Source organism: Triturus cristatus, unplaced genomic scaffold (genome assembly GCF_964204655.1).
Source record: "Triturus cristatus unplaced genomic scaffold, aTriCri1.1 SCAFFOLD_141, whole genome shotgun sequence".
Lineage (NCBI taxonomy): Eukaryota > Metazoa > Chordata > Amphibia > Caudata > Salamandridae > Triturus > Triturus cristatus.
In genome coordinates this window covers 686,126-702,154 of record NW_028188323.1, presented here as the reverse complement: position 1 = coordinate 702,154, position 16,029 = coordinate 686,126, and positions in this window count along the sequence as shown.

Sequence of the window (16,029 nt, the reverse complement as noted above, 5' to 3'; positions counted from 1 at the left end):
ACTGACTGACTCACTCTCACTGACTGACAGACTCACTGACTGACAGACTCACTGACTGACAGACTCACTGACTGACAGACTCACTGACTGACAGACTCACTGACTGAGTGACAGACTCACTCACTGACTGACAGACTCACTCACTGACAGACTCACTGACTGAGTGACAGACTGACTCACTGACTGACAGACTCACTGACTGAGTGACAGACTCACTCACTGACTGACAGACTCACTGACTGACAGACTCACTGACTGAGTGACAGACTGACTCACTGACTGAGTGACAGACTGACTCACTGACTGAGTGACAGACTGACTCACTGACTGAGTGACAGACTGACTCACTGACTGAGTGACAGACTGACACACTGACTGAGTGACAGACTGACTCACTGACTGAGTGACAGACTGACTCACTGACTGAGTGACAGACTGACACACTGACTGAGTGACAGACTGACTCACTGACTGAGTGACTGACTGACTCACTGACTGACTCACTGACTGACTCACTGACTGACTCACTGACTGACTCACTGACTGACTCACTGACTGACTCACTGACTGACTCACTGACTGACTCACTGACTGACTCACTGACTGACTCACTGACTGACTGACAGAATTCCTGACTCACTGACTCACAGACTCACTGACTGACTGACTGACTGACTGACTGACTGACTCACTGACTGACAGACTGACTGACAGACTCACTGACTGACAGACTGACTGACTGACAGACTCACAGACTGACAGACTCACTGACTGACTCACAGACAGACTCACAGACAGACTCACAGACAGACTCACAGACAGACTCACTGACTCACTGACTGACTCACTGACTGACTCACTGACTGACTCACTGACTGACTCACTGACTGACTCACTGACTGACTCACTGACTGACTCACTGACTGACTCACTGACTGACTCACTGACTGACTCACTGACTGACTCACTGACTGACTCACTGACTGACTCACTGACTGACTCACTGACTGACTCACTGACTGACTCACTGACTGACTCACTGACTGACTCACTGACTGACTCACTGACTGACTCACTGACTCACTGACTCACTAACTGACTCACTAACTGACTCACTAACTGACTCACTAACTGACTCACTGACTCACTCACTGACTCACTCACTCACTCACTCACTGACTCACTCACTCACTGACTGACTCTCACTGACTGACTCACTCACTCTCACTGACTGACTCACTCTCACTGACTGACTCACTCTCACTGACTGACTCACTCTCACTGACTGACTCACTCTCACTGACTGGCTGACTCACTCTCACTGACTGGCTGACTCACTCTCACTGACTGTCTCACTCTCACTGACTGTCTCACTCTCACTGACTGGCTCACTCTCACTGACTGGCTCACTCTCACTGACTGGCTCACTCTCACTGACTGACAGAATCACTGACTGACAGACTCACTGACTGGCTGACTCACTGACTGACTGACTGACAGACTCACTGACTGACTGACTGACAGACTCACTGACTGACTGACTGACAGACTCACTGACTGACTGACTGACTGACTGACAGACTCACTGAATGACTCACTGACTGACTGACTCACTGACTGACAGACTCACTGACTGACAGACTCACTGACTGACAGACTCACTGACTGACAGACTCACTGACTCACTGACTGACAGACTCACTGACTCACTGACTGACAGACTCACTGACTGACTGACTGACAGACTCACTGACTGACTGACTGACAGACAGACTCACTGACTGACTGACTGACAGACTCACTGACTGACTGACTGACAGACTCACTGACTGACTGACTGACAGACTCACTGACTGACTGACTGACTGACTGACAGACTCACTGAATGACTCACTGACTGACTGACTCACTGACTGACAGACTCACTGACTGACAGACTCACTGACTGACAGAATGACTCACTGACTGACTCACTGACTGACTCACTGACACAGACTGACTCACTGACTGACTCACTGACTGACTGACTGACTGACTGACTGACTCACTGACTGACTGACAGACTCACTGACTGACTGACAGACTCACTGACTGACTCACTGACAGACTCACTGACTGACAGACTCACTGACTGACAGAATGACTCACTGACTGACTCACTGACTGACTCACTGACACAGACTGACTCACTGACTGACTCACTGACTGACTGACTGACTGACTGACTGACTGACTGACTCACTGACTGACTGACTCACTGACTGACTGACTGACTCACTGACTGACTGACTCACTGACTGACTCATTGACTGACTCATTGACTAACTGACTGACTGACTCACTGAGTGACAGACTCACTGAGTGACAGACTCACTCACTGAGTGACAGACTCACTCACTGAGTGACAGACTCACTGACTGACAGACTAACTGACTGACTGACAGACTCACTGACTGACAGACTGACTGACTGACAGACTCACTGACAGACTGACAGACTCACTGACTGACAGACTCACTGACTGACAGACTCACTGACTGACAGACTCACTGACTGACAGACTCACTGACTGACAGACTCACTGACTGACTGACTGACTGACTCACTGACTGACTCACTGACTGACTCACTGACTGACTCACTGACTGACTCACTGACTGACTCACTGACTGGCTGACTCACTGACTGACTGGCTGACTCACTGACTGACTCACTGACTGACAGACTCACTGACTGACAGACTCACTGACTGACTGACTCACTGACTGACTGACAGACTGACTGACAGACTGACTTACTGACTGACTCACTGACTGACAGACTCACTGACTGACTCACTGACTGACAGACTCACTGACTGACAGACTCACTGACTGACAGACTGACTTACTGACAGACTGACTTACTGACTGACTCACTGACTGACTCACTGACTGACTCACTGACTGACTCACTGACACAGACTGACTCACTGACTGACTCACTGACTGACTGACTGACTGACAGACTGACTGACAGACTGACTGACAGACTGACTGACTCACTGACTGACTGACTCACTGACTGACAGACTCACTGACTCACTGACTGACTGACTCACTGACTGACTGACTCACTGACTGACTCACTGACTGACTCACTGACTGACTCACTGACTGACAGACTCACTGACTGACTGACAGACTCACTGACTGACTGACAGACTCACTGACTGACTGACTGACTGACTGACTGACTGACTGACAAACTCACTGACTGACTGACAAACTCACTGACTGACTGACAAACTGACTGACAAACTGACTCACTGACAGACTCACTGACAGACTCACTGACAGACTCACTGACAGACTGACAGACTCACTGACAGACTCACTGACAGACTCACTGACAGACTCACTGACAGACTCACTGACAGACTCACTGACAGACTCACTGACAGACTCACTGACAGACTCACTGACAGACTCACTGACAGACTCACTGACAGACTCACTGACAGACTCACTGACAGACTCACTGACAGACTCACTGACAGACTCACTGACAGACTCACTGACAGACTCACTGACTGACAGACTCACTGACTGACAGACTCACTGACTGACAGACTCACTGACTGACAGACTCACTCACTGAGTGACAGACTCACTGACTGAGTGACAGACTCACTGACTGACTGACAGACTCACTGACTGACTGACAGACTCACTGACTGACTGACATACTCACTGACTGACTGACAGACTCACTGACTGACTGACAGACTCACTGACTGACTGACAGACTCACTGACTGACTGACAGACTCACTGACTGACTGACAGACTCACTGACTGACAGACTCACTCACTGACTGACAGACTCACTCACTGAGTGACAGACTCACTGACTGACTGACAGACTCACTGACTGACTGACAGACTCACTGACTGACTGACAGACTCACTGACTGACTGACAGACTCACTGACTGACTGACAGACTCACTGACTGACTGACTCACTGACTGACAGACTCACTGACTGACTGACTCACTGACTGACTGACTGACTCACTGACTGACAGACTCACAGACTGACTGACAGACTCACTGACTGACAGACTCACAGACTGACTGACTCACTGACTGACAGACTCACTGACTGACTGACAGACTCACTGACTGACTGACAGACTCACTGACTGACTGACAGACTCACTGACTGACTGACAGACTCACTGACTGACTGACAGACTCACTGACTGACAGACTCACAGACTGACTGACTCACTGACTGACAGACTCACTGACTGACTGACAGACTCACTGACTGACTGACAGACTCACTGACTGACTGACAGACTCACTGACTGACTGACAGACTCACTGACTGACTGACAGACTCACTGACTGACTGACAGACTCACTGACTGACAGACTCACTCACTGAGTGACAGACTCACTGACTGACTGACAGACTCACTGACTGACTGACAGACTCACTGACTGACTGACATACTCACTGACTGACTGACAGACTCACTGACTGACTGACAGACTCACTGACTGACTGACAGACTCACTGACTGACAGACTCACTGACTGACAGACTCACTCACTGAGTGACAGACTCACTCACTGAGTGACAGACTGACTCACTGACTGACTCACTGACTGACTGACTGAATGACAGACTCCCTAACTCACTGACTCACTGACTCACTCACTGACTAACTCTCACTGACTGACTCACTCTCACTGACTGACTCACTCTCACTGACTGACAGACTCACTGACTGACAGACTCACTGACTGACAGACTCACTGACTGACAGACTCACTGACTGACAGACTCACTGACTGACTCACAGACTGACTGACAGACTGACTCACTGACAGACTCACTGACTGACAGACTCACTGACTGACAGACTCACTGACTGACAGACTCACTGACTGACTGACTCACTGACTGACTCACTGACTGACTCACTGACTGACTGACTGACTGACTGACTGACTGACAGACTCACTGACTCACTGACTGACAGACTCACTGACTCACTGACTGACTGACTCACTGACTGACTGACTCATTGACTGACTGACTGACTGACTCACTGACTGACTCACTGACTGACTGACAGACTCACTGACTGACAGACTCACTGACTGACAGACTCACTGACTGACAGACTCACTGACTGACAGACTCACTCACTGACTGACAGACTCACTCACTGAGTGACAGACTCACTCACTGAGTGACAGACTCACTCACTGAGTGACAGACTCACTCACTGAGTGACAGACTCACTGACTGACTGACTCACTGACTCACAGACTGACTCACTGACTGACTCACTGACTGACTCACTGACTGACTCACTGACTGACTGACTGACAGACTCACTGACAGACTGACTGACTGACAGACTCACTGACAGACTGACTGACTGACTGACTGACTGACTGACTCACTGACTGACAGACTCACTGACTGACAGACTCACTGACTGACAGACTCACTGACTGACAGACTCACTGACAGACTGACAGACTGACTGACAGACTGACAGACTGACTGACAGACTGACAGACTCACTGACTGACAGACTCACTGACTGACAGACTCACTGACTGACAGACTCACTGACTGACTGACAGACTGACTGACAGACTGACAGACTGACTGACAGACTGACAGACTGACAGACTGACTGACTGACAGACTGACTGACTGACTCACTGACTGACTCACTGACTGACTCACTGACTGACTCACTGACTGACTCACTGACTGACTCACTGACTGACTCACTGACTGACTCACTGACTGACTGACTGACTCACTGACTGACAGACTGACTGACTGACAGACTGACTTACTGACTGACTCACTGACTGACTCACTGACTGACTCACTGACACAGACTGACTGACTGACTGACTGACTGACTGACTGACAGACTGACTGACAGACTGACTGACTCACTGACTGACTGACTGACTGACTGACTGACAGACTCACTGACTCACTGACTGACTGACTCACTGACTGACTGACTCACTGACAGACTCACTGACTGACTCACTGACAGACTCACTGACTGACTGACAGACTCACTGACTGACAGACTCACTGACTGACTGACAGACTCACTCACTGACAGACTCACTCACTGAGTGACAGACTCACTCACTGAGTGACAGACTCACTCACTGAGTGACAGACTCACTCACTGACTGACAGACTGACTTACTGACTGACTCACTGACTGACTCACTGACTGACTCACTGACACAGACTGACTGACTGACTGACTGACTGACTGACTGACAGACTGACTGACAGACTGACTGACTCACTGACTGACTGACTGACTGACTGACTGACAGACTCACTGACTCACTGACTGACTGACTCACTGACTGACTGACTCACTGACAGACTCACTGACTGACTCACTGACAGACTCACTGACTGACTGACAGACTCACTGACTGACAGACTCACTGACTGACTGACAGACTCACTCACTGACAGACTCACTCACTGAGTGACAGACTCACTCACTGAGTGACAGACTCACTCACTGAGTGACAGACTCACTCACTGACTGACAGACTCACTGACTGACAGACTCACTGACTGACAGACAGACTCACTGACTGACTGACTCACTGACTGACAGACAGACTCACTGACTGACAGACAGACTCACTGACAGACTCACTGACAGACTCACTGACAGACTCACTGACAGACTCACTGACAGACTGACAGACTCACTGACTGAAAGACTCACTGACTGAAAGACTCACTGACTGACAGACTCACTGACTGACAGACTCACTGACTGACAGACTCACTGACTGGCAGACTCACTGACTGACAGACTCACTGACTGACAGACTCACAGACTGACTGACAGACTGACTCACTGAATGACTCACTGACTGACTGACTGACTGACTCACTGACAGACTCACTGACTGACAGACTCACTGACTGACAGGCTCACTGACTGACTCACTGACAGACTCACTGACTGACTGACAGACTCACTGACTGAAAGACTCACTGACTGAAAGACTCACTGACTGACAGACTCACTGACTGACAGACTCACTGACTGACAGACTCACTGACTGGCAGACTCACTGACTGACAGACTCACTGACTGACAGACTCACAGACTGACTGACAGACTGACTCACTGAATGACTCACTGACTGACTGACTGACTGACTGACTCACTGACAGACTCACTGACTGACAGACTCACTGACTGACAGGCTCACTGACTGACAGACTCACTGACTGACTGACTGACTGACTCACTGACTGACTCACTGACTGACTGACTGACTCACTGACTGACTGACTGACTCACTGACTGACAGACTCACTGACTCACTGACTGACTGACTCACTGACTGCCTGACTCATTGACTGACTGACTGACTGACTCACTGACTGACTCACTGACTGACTGACAGACTCACTGACTGACAGACTCACTGACTGACAGACTCACTGACTGACAGACTCACTGACTGACAGACTCACTCACTGAGTGACAGACTCACTCACTGAGTGACAGACTCACTCACTGAGTGACAGACTCACTCACTGAGTGACAGACTCACTCACTGACTGACTGACAGACTCACTGACTGACTGACTCACTGACTCACTCACTGACTGACTGACAGACTCACTGACTGACTGACTCACTGACTCACAGACTGACTCACTGACTGACTCACTGACTGACTGACTCACTGACTGACTCACTGACTGACTGACTGACTGACTGACTGACTGACTCACTGACTGACAGACTCACTGACTGACAGACTCACTGACTGACAGACTCACTGACTGACTGACTCACTGACTGACTGACAGACTGACTGACAGACTGACTGACAGACTGACTCACTGACTGACTCACTGACTGACTGACTCACTGACTGACAGACTGACTGACTGACAGACTCACTGACTCACTGACTGACTGACTCACTGACTGACTGACTCACTGACTGACTGACTCACTGACAGACTCAATGACTGACTCACTGACAGACTCACTGACTGACTGACAGACTCACTGACTGACAGACTCACTGACTGACTGACAGACTCACTCACTGACAGACTCACTCACTGACAGACTCACTCACTGAGTGACAGACTCACTCACTGACTGACAGACTCACTCACTGACTGACAGACTCACTGACTGACAGACTCACTGACTGACAGACTCACTGACTGACAGACAGACTCACTGACTGACAGACAGACTCACTGACTGACAGACAGACTCACTGACTGACAGACAGACTCACTGACTGACTGACAGACTCACTGACTGACTGACAGACTCACTGACTGACTGACAGACTCACTGACTGACAGACTCACTGACTGACAGACTCACTGACTGACAGACTGACTCACTGACTGACTCACTGACTGACTCACTGACTGACTGACTCACTGACTGACTCACTGACTGACTCACTGACTGACTCACTGACTGACTCACTGACTGACTCACTGACTGACTGACTCACTGACTGACTCACTGACTGACAGACTCACTGACTGACTGACTCACTGACTGACTGACTCACTGACTGACAGACAGACTCACTGACTGACAGACAGACTCACTGACAGACAGACTCACTGACTGACAGACAGACTCACTGACAGACTCACTGACAGACTCACTGACAGACTCACTGACAGACTCACTGACAGACTCACTGACAGACTCACTGACAGACTCACTGACAGACTCACTGACAGACTCACTGACTGACTCACTGACTGACAGACTCACTGACTGACAGACTCACTGACAGACTCACAGACTGACTCACAGACTCACTGACTGACAGACTCACTGACTGACAGACTCACTGACTGACAGACTCACTGACTGACAGACTCACTGACTGACAGAATCACTGACTGACAGACTCACTCACTGACTGACAGACTCACTGACTGACAGACAGACTCACTGACTGACTGACAGACTCACTGACTGACTGACAGACTCACTGACTGACTGACAGACTCACTGACTGACTGACAGACTCACTGACTGACTGACAGACTCACTGACTGACAGACTCACTGACTGACAGACTCACTGACTGACAGACTCACTGACTGACAGACTCACTGACTGACAGACTCACTGACTGACAGACTCACTGACTGACAGACTCACTCACTGAGTGACAGACTCACTCACTGAGTGACAGACTCACTCACTGAGTGACAGACTCACTCACTGAGTGACAGACTCACTCACTGAGTGACAGACTCACTCACTGAGTGACAAACTCACTCACTGAGTGACAGACTGACTCACTGAGTGACAGACTCACTCACTGAGTGACAGACTGACTCACTGAGTGACTCACTGACTGACTGACTGACTGAATGACAGACTCCCTAACTCACTGACTCACTGACTCACTCACTGACTCACTCACTGACTCACTCACTGACTCACTCACTGACTCACTGACTCACTCTCACTGACTCACTCACTCCCACTGACTGTCCCACTGACTGACTCACTCTCACTGACTGACTCACTCTCACTGACTGACAGACTCACTCTCACTGACTGACAGACTCACTGACTGACAGACTCACTGACTGACTGACTCACTGACTGACAGACTCACTGACTGACAGACTCACTGACTGACAGACTCACTGACTGACAGACTCACTGACAGACAGACAGACTCACTGACAGACAGACAGACTCACTGAATGACTCACTGACTGACTGACAGACTCACTGACTGACAGACTCACTGACTGACAGACTCACTGACTGACAGACTCACTGACTGACAGACTCACTGACTGACAGACTCACTGACTGACTGACTCACTGACTGACTGACTCACTGACTGACTCACTGACTGACTCACTGACTGACTCACTGACTGACTGACTCACTGACTGACTGACTCACTGACTGACTGACTGACTCACTGACTGACTGACTGACTCACTGACTGACTGACTGACTCACTGACAGACTCACTGACTGACTCACTGACTGACTCACTGACACAGACTGACTCACTGACTGACTCACTGACTGACAGACTGACTGACAGACTGACTGACAGACTGACAGACTGACTGACAGACTGACTGACTGACAGACTGACTGACAGACTGACTGACTCACTGACAGACTGACTGACTGACAGACTGACTGACTGACTGACTGACTCACTGACTGACAGACTGACTGACTCACTGACTCACTGACTGACTGACTCACTGACTGACTGACTCATTGACTGACTGACTGACTGACTCACTGACTGACTCACTGACTGACAGACTCACTGACTGACAGACTCACTGACTGACAGACTCACTCACTGAGTGACAGACTCACTCACTGAGTGACAGACTCACTCACTGAGTGACAGACTCACTCACTGAGTGACAGACTCACTCACTGACTAACTGACAGACACACTGACTGACTGACAGACTCACTGACTGACAGACTCACTGACTGACAGACTCACTCACTGAGTGACAGACTGACTCACTGAGTGACAGACTGACTCACTGACTGACTGACTGACTGACAGACTGACTGACAGACTCACTAACTCACTGACTCACTCACTCACTCACTGACTCACTCACTCACTGACTCACTCTCACTGACTCACTCTCACTGACTCACTCACTCCCACTGACTGACTCACTCCCACTGACTGACTCACTCCCACTGACTGACTCACTCTCACTGACTGACTCACTCTCACTGACTGACTCACTCTCACTGACTGACTCACTCTCACTGACTGACAGGCTCACTGACTGACAGACTCACTGACTGACAGACTCACTGACTGACAGACTCACTGACTCACTGACTGACTCACTGACTGACTCACTGACTGACTCACTGACAGACTCACTGACAGACTCACTGACAGACTCACTGACAGACTCACTGACTGACTGACTGACTGACTGATAGACTCACGGACTGACAGACTGACTGACTGACTCACTGACTGACTGACTCACTGACTGACTGACTCACTGACTGACTGACTCACTGACTGACAGACTCACTGACTGACAGACTCACTGACTGACAGACTCACTGACTGACAGACTCACTGACTGACTGACTGACAGAATTCCTGACTCACTGACTCACTGACTGACAGACTCACTGACTCACTGACTGACAGACTCACTGACTGACAGACTCACTGACTGACAGACTCACTGACTGACAGACTCACTGACTGACAGACTCACTGACTGACAGACTCACTGACTGACTGACTCACTGACTGACTGACTCACTGACAGACTCACTGACTGACAGACTCACTGACTGACAGACTCACTGACTGACAGACTCACTGACTGACAGACTCACTGACTGACTGACTCACTGACTGACTGACAGACTCACTGACTGACTGACAGACTCACTGACTGACTGACAGACTCACTGACTGACTGACAGACTCACTGACTGACTGACAGACTCACTGACTGACTGACAGACTCACTCACTGACAGACTCACTCACTGACAGACTCACTCACTGACAGACTCACTCACTGAGTGACAGACTCACTCACTGACTCACTGACTCACTCATTGACTCACTGACTCACTCTCACTGACTCACTCTCACTGACTCACTCACTCCCACTGACTGTCCCACTGACTGACTCACTCTCACTGACTGACTCACTCTCACTGACTGACAGACTCACTGACTGACAGACTCACTGACTGACAGACTCACTGACTGACAGACTCACTGACTGACTGACTCACTGACTGACTGACTGACAGAATTCCTGACTCACTGACTCACTGACTGACAGACTCACTGACTCACTGACTGAGACTCACTGACTGACAGACTCACTGACTGACAGACTCACTGACTGACAGACTCACTGACTGACAGACTCACTGACTGACTGACTCACTGACTGACTGACAGACTCACTGACTGACTGACAGACTCACTGACTGACTGACAGACTCACTGACTGACTGACAGACTCACTGACTGACTGACAGACTCACTCACTGACAGACTCACTCACTGACAGACTCACTCACTGAGTGACAGACTCACTCACTGACTCACTGACTCACTCATTGACTCACTGACTCACTCTCACTGACTCACTCTCACTGACTCACTCACTCCCACTGACTGTCCCACTGACTGACTCACTCTCACTGACTGACTCACTCTCACTGACTGACAGACTCACTGACTGACAGACTCACTGACTGACAGACTCACTGACTGACAGACTCACTGACTGACAGACTCACTGACTGATTGACAGACTCACTCACTGACTGACAGACTCACTGACTGACAGACTCACTGACTGAGTGACAGACTGACTCACTGACTGACAGACTCACTGACTGAGTGACAGACTGACTCACTGACTGAGTGACAGACTGACTCACTGACTGAGTGACAGACTGACTCACTGACTGAGTGACTGACTGACTCACTGACTGAGTGACTGACTGACTCACTGACTGAGTGACTGACTGACTCACTGACTGAGTGACTGACTGACTCACTGACTGACTCACTGACTGACTCACTGACTGACTCACTGACTGACTCACTGACTGACTCACTGACTGACAGAATTCCTGACTCACTGACTCACAGACTCACTGACTGACTGACTCACTGACTGACTGACAGACTGACTGACAGACTCACAGACAGACTCACAGACAGACTCACAGACAGACTCACTGACTGACTCACTGACTGACTCACTGACTGACTCACTGACTGACTCACTGACTGACTCACTGACTGACTCACTGACTGACTCACTGACTGACTCACTGACTCACTGACTCACTGACTGACTCACTGACTGACTCACTGACTCACTAACTGACTCACTAACTGACTCACTAACTGACTCACTAACTGACTCACTAACTGACTCACTGACTCACTCACTGACTCACTCACTCACTCACTCACTCACTCACTGACTGACTCTCACTGACTGACTGACTCACTCTCACTGACTGACTCACTCTCACTGACTGACTCACTCTCACTGACTGACTCACTCTCACTGACTGGCTGACTCACTCTCACTGACTGGCTGGCTCACTCTCACTGACTGTCTCACTCTCACTGACTGTCTCACTCTCACTGACTGACTCACTCTCACTGACTGACTCACTCTCACTGACTGACTCACTCTCACTGACTGACTCACTCTCACTGACTGACTCACTCTCACTGACTGACTCACTCTCACTGACTGACAGAATCACTGACTGACAGACTCACTGACTGGCTGACTCACTGACTGGCTCACTGACTGACTGACTGACAGACTGGCTCACTGACTGACTGACTGACAGACTGACTGACTGACAGACTGACTGACTGACAGACTGACTCACTGACAGACTGACTCACTGACAGACTGACTCACTGACAGACTGACAGACTCACTGAATGACTCACTGACTGACTGACAGACTCACTGACTGACTGAAAGACTCACTGAATGACTCACTGACTGACTGACAGACTCACTGAATGACTCACTGACTGACTGACTCACTGACTGACAGACTCACTGACTGACAGACTCACTGACTGACAGACTCACTGACTGACAGACTCACTGACTGACAACCTCACTGACTGACAGACTCACTGACTGACTGACTGACAGACTCACTGACTGACTGACTGACAGACTCACTGACTGACTGACAGACTGACAGACTCACTGAATGACTCACTGACTGACTGACTCACTGACTGACAGACTCACTGACTGACAGACTCACTGACTGACAGACTCACTGACTGACTGACTGACAGACTCACTGACTGACTGACTGACAGACTCACTGACTGACTGACTGACAGACTCACTGAATGACTCACTGACTGACTGACTGACAGACTCACTTAATGACTCACTGACTGACTGACTCACTGACTGACAGACTCACTGACTGACAGACTCACTGACTCACTGACTGACAGACTCACTGACTGACTGACTGACAGACTCACTGACTGACTGACTGACAGACTCACTGACTGACTGACAGACTCACTGACTGACTGACTGACTGACTCACTGACTGACTGACTGACTGAATGACTCACTGACTGACTGACTCACTGACTGACTGACTCACTGACTGACTGAATGACTCACTGACAGACTGACTGACAGACTGACAGACTGACAGACTCACTGACAGACTCACTGACTGACTGACAGACTCACTGACTGACAGACTCACTGACTGACTGACAGACTCACTAACTGACAGACTCACTCACTGACAGACTCACTCAGTGACAGACTCACTCACTGAGTGACAGACTCACTCACTGAGTGACAGACTCACTCACTGACTGACAGACTCACTGACTGACAGACTCACTGACTGACAGACTCACTGACTGACAGACTCACTGACTCACTGACTGACTCACTGACTGACTCACTGACTGACTCACTGACAGACTCACTGACAGACTCACTGACAGACTCACTGACAGACTCACTGACTGACTGACAGACTCACGGACTGACTGACAGACTCACGGACTGACTGACAGACTCACTGACTGACTGACAGACTCACTGACAGACTGACAGACTCACTGACAGACTGACAGACTCACTGACAGACTGACAGACTCACTGACAGACTCACTGACTGACAGACTCACTGACTGACAGACTCACTGACTGACAGACTCACTGACTGACAGACTCACTGACTGACAGACTCACTGACTGACAGACTCACTGACTGACAGACTCACTGACTGACAGACTGACTGACTGACTCACTGACTGACTGACTGACTGACAGACTCACTGGCTGACTGACAGACTCACTGACTGACTGACAGACTCACTGACTGACTGACAAACTCACTGACTGACTGACAGACTCACTGACTGACTGACAGACTCACTGACAGACTCACTGACTGACTGACAGACTCACTGACTGACTGACAGACTCACTGACTGACTGACAGACTCACTGACTGACTGACAGACTCACTGACTGACAGACTCACTGACTGACAGACTCACTGACTGACAGACTCACTCACTGAGTGACAGACTCACTCACTGAGTGACAGACTCACTCACTGAGTGACAGACTCACTCACTGAGTGACAGACTCACTCACTGAGTGACAGACTCACTCACTGAGTGACAGACTCACTCACTGAGTGACAGACTCACTCACTGAGTGACAGACTCACTCACTGAGTGACAGACTGACTCACTGACTGACTCACTGACTGACTGACTGACTGAATGACAGACTCCCTAACTCACTGACTCACTGACTCACTCACTGACTCACTGACTCACTGACTCACTCTCACTGACTCACTCACTCCCACTGACTGTCCCACTGACTGACTCACTCTCACTGACTGACTCACTCTCACTGACTGACTCACTCTCACTGACTGACAGACTCACTGACTGACAGACTCACTGACTGAAAGACTCACTGACTGACAGACTCACTGACTGACAGACTCACTGACTGGCAGACTCACTGACTGACAGACTCACTGACTGACAGACTCACAGACTGACTGACAGACTGACTCACTGAATGACTCACTGACTGACTGACTCACTGACAGACTCACTGACTGACAGACTCACTGACTGACAGACTCACTGACTGACAGACTCACTGACTGACAGGCTCACTGACTGACAGACTCACTGACTGACTGACTGACTGACTGACTCACTGACTGACTCACTGACTGACTGACTGACTCACTGACTGACTGACTGACTCACTGACTGACAGACTCACTGACTCACTGACTGACTGACTCACTGACTGCCTGACTCATTGACTGACTGACTGACTGACTCACTGACTGACTCACTGACTGACTGACAGACTCA